This window comes from Nerophis ophidion, linkage group LG17 (assembly GCF_033978795.1).
Source record: "Nerophis ophidion isolate RoL-2023_Sa linkage group LG17, RoL_Noph_v1.0, whole genome shotgun sequence".
NCBI classification, from domain to species: domain Eukaryota; kingdom Metazoa; phylum Chordata; class Actinopteri; order Syngnathiformes; family Syngnathidae; genus Nerophis; species Nerophis ophidion.
The window spans coordinates 21,566,774-21,581,023 of record NC_084627.1 but is presented as its reverse complement, the minus strand read 5'-3'; positions in this window follow the sequence as shown (position 1 = coordinate 21,581,023).

Sequence of the window (14,250 nt, the reverse complement as noted above, 5' to 3'; positions counted from 1 at the left end):
TGGTTTTGTTTCCATAGTAACCCATTAGTTTCCACCTAGTCTCCCAGTCACGCCCCGGTCCTCAGCCCTCACACCTGTTTTCAATAATCACAGCTAGTATTTAAGCCATTTGTTTTCTGTTCCTCGGCCTGGCAACTTTAGCGGATGTATTGTATTGAACTCTACCTACACTCATGACCACGCACCTACCTTACCTTGCCGACCTTCATGCCTTGCCACGCTGTTTATTGTTTGACCACGCCACGTAAGACTTTTTGTATTTATGCCTCAGTGCAAGTTTTTGGTTTGTTTTGTGCCATAGATAGTATCGTTTGTTTATTTGTATATGGTCATGCCATTGTGCTGTTTTTGTTTGGATTGTAGTCTTGTTTATTATCCGCCATTGTGCGCGCCCTTTGGTTTGTTTGTTTTTGAATTATAGTGTTAAATATTGTCAAGTCCATGTCTTGACAATAATAACATCAGGAACGTACAAAAAGCAGTTGTCCATTTCTCACAGAAACCATTAGAAACAAATTAAAGCACTTAAAAAAAAAGCACTGTAATTACTGGCTAGTAATTGCATTACTTAAAAAGTAAAATTTTTCTGTGAAATATCCGTACAGCAATTTACTGTAACTGTAAAAAATGTTTGGATTCGTATTTGCGCTACTTTTTTGCTCAAATCTCTGTCAACTTCTGTCCTAAATAAAAAGAGCAAATATGTCATGTTTTTTTTTTTTCTATTTTAATCAATCAATCAATGTTCATTTATATAGCCCTAAATCACAAGTGTCTCAAAGGGCTGCACAAGCCACAACTGTCAAGGTGTGGACTATGGTGTGGTTTGTTTTCCCGTGGTGCAAAACGACTGGACCGGACATGGCGTGAAGGTAATGACATCTTTTAATTTTAACTCGAAAACTACAAACAAAACGAAGGGTATAAACAAAAGGCGCTCTCTGAGGAGGTACAAAACTAGGCTATGAAACAAAACTATTACTACAGCACAAAACTATGGACCTAAAACAAAACTTGCAAACTATTGCATGAATAATAAAACTTACGGAGAACGAGAAAAGAGCATGGATCATCAGCATGGAGCAAGGGTGCATAAAGGGTGGTAGAGGGTGATGTCGCCAGGCTGACTGCCTGGCAACTACAGGCTTAAATGCAGTGATGACAGGTGCGTGAGTCGTGAACACACACTGTAACAGGTGAAAACCGATGGGTTGGCATGGTGACAAAACAAACATCCATCCATTCATTTTCTACCGCTTATTCCTTTTGGGGTTGCAGGGGGCGCTGGTGCCTATCTCAGCTACAATCGAGCGGAAGGCGGTATACACCCTGGACAAGTCGCCACCTCATCGCAGGGCCAAACAAAACAAACAAGAGTGCCCAATGAAACCAAAACAAAACAGAACATGACCACAAAACATGACAACAACGACATCTTCGGTTCAGATCCCAGATCAGGGCAAAAAAAACCTCAAACCAATTAACCCTTTGAATACTTGTTCAATCTAATTGTCTTTTTTTTTACTTTAAAAGAGTTGCATAAAATGAGTAATCATCCATAAAGTAAATGTTAAGAGACCGTGATAAAGATAAGGCCTAAATATGCAAACGATTAGTAAGACAACTTATTTTGATGCATTGTTTTATGTTTTGCTGTGTTGAATTCCAAACTTTACAGCAGTGTAGTTGACTACCATTATAACTACATTTTTTGACTGTACAGTCATTAAAAATTATAGTCATGCATTTTCTAATTTCAGGGTTTAATTTTTGAAAAAAAAAAGTAGCCGGGGAGAGGGAAGTCTGGACTTCTCTTGTTGGCCCATCGGCTCCGCATCTCCACATCAACGTTGTATCAACGTCTTGTGTCCGCTGGGTTGACACGGTAGTGGCTTCCATTGGGATGGGGTGGTACGTAATGAAGTGATGATGTAACGATTGATGACACTTTGGAAGTGCAATGGAAAGCAAAACAAGGATTAGGGCCGCGAACAAAAATGATTCTGTCGTGTTTTTTTGTAGCGTGCAAAATTTCAGAATAAAAAAAAAAACATCATTTGATTAAAATGGGCATTGAAAAGGTTAAAATCAAATAAAAATATGCCATTTTGCTATTTTTACATAGGATTGAAGTTAATTAGGATTTTTTAGCAATAAAAGTGGGAAAAAATATATAAATGCGAAATAGTTTCATACACTATTACAGTGGTTCTCAAATGGGCGTACGCGTACCCCTGGGAGTACTTGAATTTATGCCAAGGGGTACGTGAGATTTAAAAAAAAAAAATTCTAAAAATAGCAACAATTCAAAAATACTTTATAAATATATTTATTGAATAATACTTTAACAAAATATGAATACAAGTTCATAAGCTGTGAAAAAAAATACAACAATGCAATATTCAGTGTTGACAGCTAGATTTTTTGTGGACATGTTCCATAAATATTGATGTTAAAGATTTATTTTTTTTGTACAGAAATTTTTATAATGAAGTTGATGAATCCAGATGGATCTCTATTACAATCCCCAAAGAGGGCACTTTAAGTTGATGATTACTTCTATGTGTAGAAACCTTTATTTATAATTGAATCACTTGTTTATTTTTCAACAGGTTTTTAGTTATTTTTATGTCTTTATTTCCAAATTGTTCAAGAAAGACCACTACAAATGAGCAATATTTTGCACTGTGATACAATTTGATGAATCAGAAAATGATGACATAATGCTGTATTTTACTTCTTTATATATTTTTTTCAACCAAAAATGCTTTGCTCTGATTAGGGCAGGGGTCGGGAACCTTTTTGGCTGAGAGAGCCATGAAAGCCAAATATTTTACAATGTATTTCCGTGAGAGCCATCTAATATTTTTAACACCGAATACAACTGTTAGGTTCAAACACTGATGACATCTATTAAACAGACAAGAAGCAAGGAATTAAACAGAGACAGGATTCAATTTAGCTCAATGAGGAGAAACCCGCAGACCTGTACCTACAGTGTCGTCCCTCGCTCTGACAAGAGAATTCTACGCCACCTCTTTTATTTGGACTTTCCCTGATTACAACAACTAAATGCGTGCATTTTTAAGTAAGACCAACATTTTTTGAGTATTATACAGTGGGGCAAAAAAGTATTTAGTCAGCCACTGATTGTGCAAATTCTCCCACCTAAAATGATGACAGAGGTCTGTAATTTTCATCATAGGTACACTTCAACTGTGAGAGACAGAATGTGAAAAAAAAAAAAATCCAGGAAATCATATTGTAGGAATTTTGGTGGAAAATAAGTATTTGGTCACTTCAAACAAGGAAGATCTCTGGCTCTCAAAGACCTGTAACTTCTTCTTTAAGAAGCTCTTCTGTCCTCCACTCGTTACCTGTATTAATGGAACTTGTTTCAACTTGTTATCTGTATTAAAGACACCTGTCCACAGCCTCAAACAGTCAGACTCCAAACTCCACTATGGCCAATACCAAAGGGCTGTCAAAGGACACCAGGAAAAGATTTGTAGACCTGCACCAGACTGGGAAGAGTGAATCTACAATAGACAAGCAGCTTGGTGTGAAAAAATCAACTCTGGGAGCAATTATCAGAAAATGGAAGACATACAAGACCACTGATAATCTCTCTCGATTTGGGGCTCCATGCAAGATCTCATCCCGTGACTTCAAAATGATCATGAGAACGGTGAGCAAAAATCCCAAAACCACACGGGGAGACCTGGTGAATGACCTGCAGAGAGCTGGGACCAAAGTAACAAACGTTACCATCAGTAACACACTACGCCGACAGGGAATCAAATCCTGCAATGCCAGGCGTGTCCCCGTGCTTAAGACAGTGCATGTCCAGGCCCGTCTGAAGTTTGCCAGAGAGCACATGGATGATACAGCAGAGGATTGGGAGAATGTCATGTGGTCAGATGAAACCAAAATAGAACTTTTTGGTATAAACTCAACTAGTCGTGTTTGGAGGAAGAAGAATACTGAGTTGCATCCCAAGAACACCACACCTACTGTGAAGCATGGGGGTGGAAACATCATGCTTTGGGACTGTTTTTCTGCTAAGGGGACAGGACGATTGATCCGTGTTAAGGAAAGAATGAATGGGGCCATGTATCGTGAGATTTGGAGCCAAAACCTCCTTCCATCAGTGAGAGCTTTGAATGGTTAACCAAATACTTATTTTCTACCATAATTTACAAATAAATTCTTTAAAATTCCTACATTGTGAATTATTGGATTTTTTTTCCACATTCTGTCTCTCACAGTTGAAGTGTACCTATGATGAAAATTACAGACCTCTGTCATCATTTTAAGTGGGAGAACTTGCACAATTGGTGGCTGACTCAATACTTTTTTTGCCCCACTGTAACTCTTTTAGGCATTTGTTTCTTTTTGTTTATCATTTGGCCACTCTACTGGCACGGCACGGCTAAAAAGTGCTTCAGCAGTGAAGAAGAGAAAGTCATACCCATGTTTATCTGAAATGTCAGAAGCAGTGATTTTAATCCGGCCAGATGGTGCTGTGTACTTACTACAATGTGCAGATTGGACCAAAGTGTCCTTTTTTAGCCAAGCTTTGCAGTAATCGAGTTTGTGGTGAGGTAAACAAAACAGGTCTCTCCATTCCGAAATGTTAATTAGTCAAAGGAGCGTGCGACCTAGATCGGAATGTGACTGGTCACCTGATCTCGCTCATCCCCAGTTCCCTTCAGAATCAGAGAAGCTTGTTTCATGTACACAGTGAATAGATGAAGGCGCAAGACTGTTTAAACAATGGCACTTTGAGTCAACGGGTCTCTGAAACACTGCGCTGATGCGACGTGTCGCCCGAGCATCTCTCCTTGGCACCTTGGCATCTCTGATTACAGGACAGTGTGACGTGTTGACCCTTAGACCACGCAGACACTTAAGACTTTGGACTACAGTTTCAGGCGGTGATGTCATGCGCTTGTGCTGGACAGGATGCCGAAAGACGTTCTGGTTTTCTTGAGAATATGTGCCAGCTTGTCGACGGCAAGCAGATCAAGACTTGATGAAAGGCTTTAAGAGCGATTTAATGATGGACTGATGTGAGTTTTTTGGGGGGAGGGGGGATTTCAGAAGGAGAGTACATCATGTCAGCTTGCACGGATTATTGGACCTAAATCACTCGTTTCTCCAATGATGCAGACAAGGTGTAGGATTGATTCTAATCATCAATTAGCCACGTCATTGATTACCGTATTTTTCGGATTATAAATCGCTCCGGTGAATACGTCGCGCCGGCCGAAAATGCATAATAAAGAAGGAGAAAAACATATATATGTCGCACTGGAGTATATGTCGCATTTTGGGGGAAATTTATTTGATAAAATCCAACACCAAGAATAGACATTTGAAAGGCAATTTAAAATAAATAAAGAATAGTGAACAACAGGCTGAATAAGTGTACGTTATATGAGGCATAAAAAAAACAACTGAGTAACATATTATGGTAAGAGTCTGTGGGGCGTGGTCCGCGCGTTCCCTGCGGGCAAGGTGTGTGCAGGGGCCGGCCATGAAGCAGCTGACAGGTGAGTGGATATCCTCAGCTGGAGAGAGTTATCTAATCACCTGTTCCTTTATTAGCAGCGTGGGAGACCGTGACGGGGGAGGACGCGGAAGCGACGCGGCGGAGGGAGAGCGGCTGGAAAGCCGAATAGACTGGTGTACAAAAAGACTCTGATGATTGCAAATGCTGGGCTGAAAAGCCGCAAGAGACTGATTGATTGTGTGAAGAAATTAAGGATTGTAAACGCTGCCGTGAGTGTGGTGCCAATTACTGTGATCCGAGAAGAACCCAAGTACGAGCATCGCTACAGAGTCATTTAAAGAGTCGCTCCTGCACTGGCTTCCTGTGCACTTAAGATGTGACTTTAAGGTTTTACTACTTACGTATAAAATACTACACGGTCTAGCTCCATCCTATCTTGCTGATTGTATTGTACCATATGTCCTGGCAAGAAATCTGCGTTCAAAGGACTCCGGCTTATTAGTGATTCCAGAGCCCAAAAAAAGTCTGCGGGCTATAGAGCGTTTTCCATTTGGGCTCCAGTACTCTGGAATGCCCTCCCGGTAACAGTTCGGGATGCTACCTCAGTAGAAGCATTTAAGTCTCATCTTAAAACTCACTTGTTTCCTCAAGCCTTTAAATAGACTCCCTTTTTGGACCAGTTGATCTGCCGTTTCTTTTCTTTTTCTCCTATGTCCCACTCTCCCTTGTGGAGGGGGTCCGGTCTGATGTCCATGGATGAAGTTCTGGCTGTCCAGAGTCGGGACCCAGGATGGACAACTCGTCTGGAGTCGGGACACAGGATGGACCGCTCGCCTGTGTATCGGCTGGGGACATCTCTGCGCTGCTGATCCGCCTCCGCTTGGGATGGTTTCCTGCTGGCTCTGCTGTGGACGGGACTCTCGCGGCTGTGTTGGATCCACTATGGACTGAACTTTTCACAGTATCATGTTGGACCCGCTCGACATCCATTGCTTTCGGTCTCCTAGAAGGGGGGGGAGCGGGGTGGTCCTCTCCAAGGTTCTCATAGTCATCATTGTCACCGACGTCCCACTGGGTGTGAGTTTTCCTTGCCCTTATGTGGGCCTACCGAGGATGTCGTAGTGGTTTGTGTTGTGGTTTGTGCAGCCCTTTGAGACACTAGTGATTTAGGGCTATATAAATGAGCATTGATTGATTGACTATAATATATAGAACCTGCTAAATGTTTACCAAACAATCTGTCACTCCTAATCACTAAATCCCATGAAATCTTCTTCCTCGATGTCGCTTCTAAACAACTCTGCCAACTCCAAAGGTATGCGCCCCTCCCTTTTGTTGTTTTCTGCTGAATATTTCACTACGTCCAGCTTGCAATCTGCAGTACATGATTTTCTTTTCGGTGCCATTTTTGATCAGCCCTTCTCAGTTTTTATAAGTTACCGCCAACGATGAAATGATCCATTTTATTAGCTACGGTAGTAGCATATAGCAGTTAGCATTCCATGACCCACAATGCACTCTTTCCATGACCCTCCCTCGCCAAATTGGTTTTGGCTGAGAGAGCCATGAAAGCCAAATGGTTTACAAAGTATTTCCGTGAGAGCCATCTAAAATTTTTAACACCGAATACAACTGTTAGGTTCAAACACTGATGACATCTATTAAACAGACAAGAAGCAAGGAATTAAACAGAGACAGGATTCAATTTAGCTCAATGAGGAGAAACCCTCAGACCTGTACCCTAGTACAGCACTCCCGTCCAAAGGCAAAATCCAGTAACTCAATTTTGGTCAAAACTGAGCTGATAATAATTTTGGAGTTCGTAGGTGATATGCTTTACATTAATGTATGCGATATTGTAATTTGCTGTTCCGCGCATAGCAGGACCTAGCAACTACCACATAACCGCGTAGATACAACAGAAAAACCTAGTATCTCAAGGGACCAATCGGAGCTTCTTTGTCAGTCGCCTTATTGTCTTTAATGAGACATTTGCACGAATGGGGGCCGACGGTCGACCTGATTATGTGATATTATGGCACGAGGGGATATTTGGAAGATTGGCCCAGGACGTTGCAAGCATCTTCATTAAATGTGTTGTTCTTGATTCTTCCCCTTGCATACTCTTTTGTGCAGATAACTGTGGAGGTCAAAATAAAAACTGGACGCTGTACACGGCTCTTGCCCAATGTGCAAACACAGAATGGGGCCCACCCGAGATTGTGATAAAATATCTGGAGAAAGGGCACACGTTCATGAGAGCAGATTCAATCCATGGCTCAATCGGCAAGAAAATGAGAGCTCAAGAAAACATCTATACGTTTGATGACTTTGTAGATCTTTGTAAGACAGCATCAAGATAGATTGGTTTTCCTTTGTTTTCGCAAAATCAGCTAGAAGTGAGTTACTAGGTTTTGCCTTTGGACGGGAGAGTGTCGTCCCTCGCTCTGACAAGAGAATTCTACGCCTCCTCTTTTATTTGGACTTTCCCTGATTACAACTAAATGCGTGCATTTTTAAGTAGCTCGGTTGTTAGAGCGGCCGTGCCAGCAACTTGAGGGTTGCAGGTTCGATCCCCGCTTCTGCCATCCTAGTCACTGCCGTTGTGTCCTTGGGCAAGACACTTTACCCACCTGCTCCCAGTGCCACCCACACTGGTTTGAATGTCAAAATTAGATATTGGGTTTCACTATGTAAAGCGCTTTGAGTCACTAGAGAAAAAGCGCTATATAAATATAATTCACTTCACTTCGCTTGACGGGTGTTTGACGATTGCTGACATTTTCTTTGTCTCTTCCGCGAATGAGCTAAATAATATTTGATATTTCACGGTAATGTGTTCAAAATTTCACACATAAGTCGCTCCGGTTTACATGTCGCACCCCCGGCCAAACTATGAAAAAAACTGTGACTTATAGTCCAAAAAATACCGCAAGTTACAATCTTAAAGCCCCACCTAAGAACCTTTTAGTGTTGGTTGATTTTGGCGGCGCCAGTGGACCAATTTGGTAGTGTTTTCCCAGAAGGAAGACCGCATTTCCCATTAGGACTAGCGCATATACCAGGGGTAAGGAACCTACGGCTTTTGATGACTGCATCTGGCTCTCGGTCATCTGGCTCTCGGTTAAATCTGAGGTGACACAGCTTAACACGATAAGTAATGAATAATTCCACTTGTAATCAAAGTGTTAAAAATAACGTTCAAAATATAAAACCTGCTCATGCATTTGGCCCCGTTCATTCTTTCCTTAACACGGATCAATCGTCCTGTCCCCTTAGCAGAAAAACATCCCCAAAGCATGATGTTTCCACCCCCATGCTTCACAGTAGGTTTGGTGTTCTTGGGATGCAACTCAGTATTCTTCTTCCTCCAAACACGACGAGCTGAGTTTATACCAAAATGGATACATAGATGATACAGCAGAAGATTGGGGGTATATCATGTGGTCAGATGAAACGAAAATAGAACTTTTTGGTATAAACTCAACTCGTCGTGGTTGGAGGAAGAAGAATACTGAGTTGCATCCCAAGAACACCATACCTACTGTGAAGCATGGGGGTGGAAACATCATGATTTGGGACTGTTTTTCTGCTAAGGGGACAGGACGATTGATCCGTGTTAAGGAAAGAATGAATGGGGCCATCTATCGTGAGATTTGGAGCCAAAACCTCCTTCCATCAGTGAGAGCTATGAATGGTTGACCAAATACTTATTTTCCACTATCATTTACAAATAAATTATTTAAAATTCCTACAATGTAAATTCCTGGATTTTTTTTTAACATTCTGTCTCTCACAGTTGAAGTGTACCTGTGATGAAAATTACAGACCTCTGTCATCATTTTAAGTGGGAGAACTTGCACAATCGGTGGCTGACTAAATACTTTTTTGCCCCACTGTAAATAGGTCTCTCACTAACAACCTGCGTCATTACCATCATCGCCCTTCAGCATGTGGAATGTGGAAGCAGATGCAAGGCTTGGAAAACATCTCTTTCGAACGAACACCAAATAAAGCCCGGAGGCATCAGGCATTAAGTAATTCATGCTATAAATATAAACACGCTGGCCACAACAAGATAAATCGGTGAAAGTCATTCATAAACTAACTCATCCTTTGTGAAATATGTTTCTAATCTGGTCCGGCAGTAGTCAGTTTAAAGCACACTATTAATCATGGTAAAAACCCATTAAACAACAACAGACAGATGGCGCACGCCAGATGTTTATGATTACTGGGAATGCAAAATGCCGATTTCAACATCATTAGCAAATAAAAAATCAAAAAAAGTGAAGGGAGGGGGAAGAGTCAACCAAGTAAATAGGACTGTCCTTTGTATGTGGATCCCATTCATGTAATCACTGCTGCTTTAAAAAAAATTGGGCTGGTCGTCCGAGGTCCCTCGCCCAGATGTTGTTATGTAATAGCTCATTGAAACGGAAAGCTGTGTATGCTTAATATTGCCTTCCAACCTCGGTCGGGCACCAGGCGGCAAAGCTCTGGCCCAGCGGATGCCCGCTAACTGCCGTGGGAGGTAAATCCTCATCCGCTGCCGATAACACATCCGTAAGTCAGATGATTGATGCAGTGGCGTGTCCAGACTTTTTTTTTTTTGCCACCTTATTCTGCAGGGGTGGGACCCATAGTCAGTCTACCCCAGGAGCATCTGTAGCAACTATGGTAGTATTTGCACAACAAACAAATCACCTGAGTAACACTCGCTAGTAGCGTCGGATAAGATTGCCCACCTGTCATGATCCGTGATCCGGATCATGTTTTGTTTAGTTATGTTCTGTTAGTTTTGGACTCCCTTAGTCCCTGTTTTGTGCACTCTGGGTGTTTGTTTTGGTTTCCATGGGTGCTAATTGGTTTCACCTGGCTCTGATTAGTGCTCTGCACGTTCACTTGCTGTTGAGCACTAATCAGAGAGCTATTAATTCACGTTGTTTGCCACAGTCGGTGTGGCTTCTGTCAGGTTTGCCACTGACAGTTTGTTTGTCTTTTAGTTTCTCCTCTGTGTGTTTAGTATTTCCTGTCCTTAGTTCCTGTCAGCACACTTATTTTGGTTCAGCTTCCTGTTTGTCTCCCTGAGTGCTTTGTTTCCCCTCAGCTGTGGCTGATTGGCACCTGGCCACACCTGATGTCAATCAGCCAGCTCCTATTTTACCTCCTTTGTTCCTCCAGTCAGTGCTGGATTATTCTGTCAGTTTGTTGTTGACGAGCCCCAAGATGCAGAAATGGAGGGAGGCATTTTGCCGGAAATCATGATTTAAGTAAACACTAAGACAAAAACAAACAAAGGGTCCAAACCAAAAGCGCGCAAGTGGGCGGATAATAAACAAAAGGCTTAGCGTGGAAGCTAACAGGTATCTAGCAGGAAACAGAAAAACTGGAAACAGCTAATGGCTAACAAGAAAACACGAAACCAAAAAGCTAGGAGAAAACAAACTACAAATAGCTAACAGGAACAGCTTACCGCTACGACAACAAGGATAAATAGTAGCACGACAGGTGGTAGCTGTAATGATGACGTCGACAAATCGCAACAGGTAGTAATGACACAAGAGCGACAATAATCCAGCACTGACTGGAGGAACAAAGGAGGTAAAATAGGAGCTGGCTGATTGATATCAGGTGTGGCCAGGTGCCAGTCAGTCACAGCTGAGGGGAAACAAAGCACTCAGGGAGACAAACAGGAAGCTGAACCAAAATAAGAGTGCTGACAGGAACTAAGGACAGGAAATACTAAACACACAGAGGAGAAACTAAAACACAAACAAACTGTCAGTGGCAAGCCTGAAAGCTTCAATGTTTTTGCGGGATGCAATTGTTACGTTGGTGTATTCCTGTCCTGTGTTTCCTGTGCTAAGTTGTTATCTTAGCTTCCTGTGCGATCGGCACGTTTTTCTTTTATTTGTTCTGTCTTTGGGTACATTTATGATTTATGAGCAATACATCATCTCCTACCTCACGCTGTCGTCCAGAGCCGTCCGTTCTGCATCCCGGGAGAACAAACCCCGACCCGACCTCGTGTCACCACGTGACACCACCACCCGAATATATGCACACCGAACCTGCCGATTAAGATTGCCCACCGCTACAATCGGAAGTATGAACAACAAAACATTAAAAATGAAGCGTATATGAACCATTCCTACCTTGTTTACTTCCCTGACAACTTCAACCTTTTGTAATCAATCAGAAATATCAAGCCATCCTTGTTATGTTTACTAAAGGGGAGATGACGGCAGACTGACACCAGGTGGGGGTAATGTTCAATAATTGATTATATATATATATATATATATATATATATATATATATAAATATATATATATATATATATATATATATATATATATATATATATAATAAATAGACAATACTAAACCAATAAGATAACCTAAGGAAATGGAGTGTGTCAAACCCACGTGCATAAGTGTGTTACTATGTGTGTAGATTAACTGAAGTGTGTGTTACCAAATGTTGTAGAGAGCGAAGGAACAAGGCAGTCTGAGAGGCAGGCAGATGAACATCCAGAGCAGGAGAGAAGAGGCTAGATCCATGTTCAGGCGAGGGTCGGGAATCGAGGAAGGCCGTCCAAAAACACAGGGGGGGAAGAAAGACGATCTCGAAGGGGGAAGACTGGTACACAGAGAGGTAACTAAGTTCCCGCATTGATCCTTGGGTCCACTGGAACTTTAGCCAGCCCGCCCTCATCAATTCCAGGTGAGCAGATTGGCGAGTGGGTGCAGGCTTGTCGCTGCGTGGGTATGCTGCGCTCAGCGTGGGCAGGGGCGAGTCCGAGCGAGCAGCCAGAGGAGGAACTGTGACAAACAGATGCAGGAGGAAAACTGGTTCGAATCCACGCCGTGACAATCCTTCCATTTTCCCTCAATGTCCCTCAAGCAACTAAAATGTGTCAAACATGTAGAAGAGAGTGTTTTGCATATTACCCATCAGGCCTAGTAAATGGGTGTATTTTTGAATTGTGGATGGTACTAATCCGACATTTTTTAATAATGTCCACATAGTTCAGTGGCCAAATTGTGTTTTTTTCAAATCCATCCATCCATCCATCCATCCATCATCTTCCGCTTATCCGAGGTCGGGTCGCGGGGGCAGCAGCCTAAGCAGGGAAGCCCAGACTTCCCTCTCACCAGCCACTTCGTCTAGCTCTTCCCGGGGGATCCCGAGCCATTCCCAGGCCAGCCGGGAGACATAGTCTTCCCAACGTGTCCTGGGTCTTCCCCGTGGCCTCCTGCCGACTGGACGTGCCCTAAACACCTCCCTAGGAGGCGTTCGGGTGGCATCCTGACCAGATGCCCGAACCACCTCATCTGGCTCCTCTCGATGTGGAGAATCAGCGGCTTTACTTTGAGTTCCTCCCGGATGGCAGAGCTTCTCACCCTATCTCTAAGGGAGAGCCCCGCCACCCGGCGGAGGAAACTCATTTCGGCGGCTTGTACCCGTGATCTTATCCTTTCGGTCATGACCCAAAGCTCATGACCATAGGTGAGGATGGGAACGTATATTGACCGGTATATTGAGAGCTTTGCCTTCCGGCTTAGCTCCTTCTTCCCCACAACGGATCGATACAACGTTCGCATTACTGAAGACGCCGCACCGATCCGCCTGTCGATCTCACGATCCACTCTTCCCCCACTCGTGAACAAGACTCCTATGTACTTGAACTCCTCCACTTGGGGCAGGGTCTCCTCCCCAACCCGGAGATGGCACTCCACCCTTTTCCGGGCGAGAACCATGGACTCGGACTTGGAGGTGCTGATTCTCATTCCGGTCGCTTCACACTCGGCTGCGAACCGATCCAGTGAGAGCTGAAGATCCCGGCCAGATGAAGCCATCAGGACCACATCATCTGCAAAAAGCAGAGACCCAATCCCGCGGCCACCAAACCGGAACCCCTCAACGCCTTGACTGCGCCTAGAGATTCTGTCCATAAAAGTTATGAACAGAATCGGTGACAAAGGACAGCCTTGGCGGAGTCCAACCCTCACTGGAAACGTGTCCGACTTACTGCCAGCAATGCGGACCAAGCTCTGACACTGATCATACAGGGAGCGGACCGCCACAATAAAACAGTCCGGTACGCCATACTCTCTGAGCACTCCCCACAGGACTTCCCGAGGGACACGGTCGAATGCCTTCTCCAAGTCCACAAAGCACATGTAGACTGGTTGGGCAAACTCCCATGCACCCTCAAGAACCCTGCCGAGAGTAAAGAGCTGGTCCACAGTTCCACGACCAGGACGAAAACCACACTGTTCCTCCTGGATCCGAGGTTCAACTATCCGGCGTAGCCTCCTCTCCAGTACAGCTGAATAAACCTTACCGGGAAGGCTGAGGAGTGTAATCCCACGATAGTTGGAACACACCCTCCGGTCCCCCTTCTTAAAGAGAGGGACCACCACCCCGGTCTGCCAATCCAGAGGTGCCGCCCCCGATGTCCACGCGATGCTGCAGAGTCTTGTCAACCAAGACAGCCCCACAGCATCCAGCCTTAAGGAACTCCGGGCGGATCTCATCTACCCCCGGGGCCTTGCCGCCGAGGAGCTTTTTGACTACCTCAGCAACCTCATCCCCAGAAATAGGAGAGTCCACCACAGATTCCCCAGGCACCGCTTCCTCAAAGGAAGACGTGTTGGTGGGATTGAGGAGGTCTTCGAAGTATTCCTTCCACCGATCCACAACATCCGCAGTCGAAGTCAGCAGAA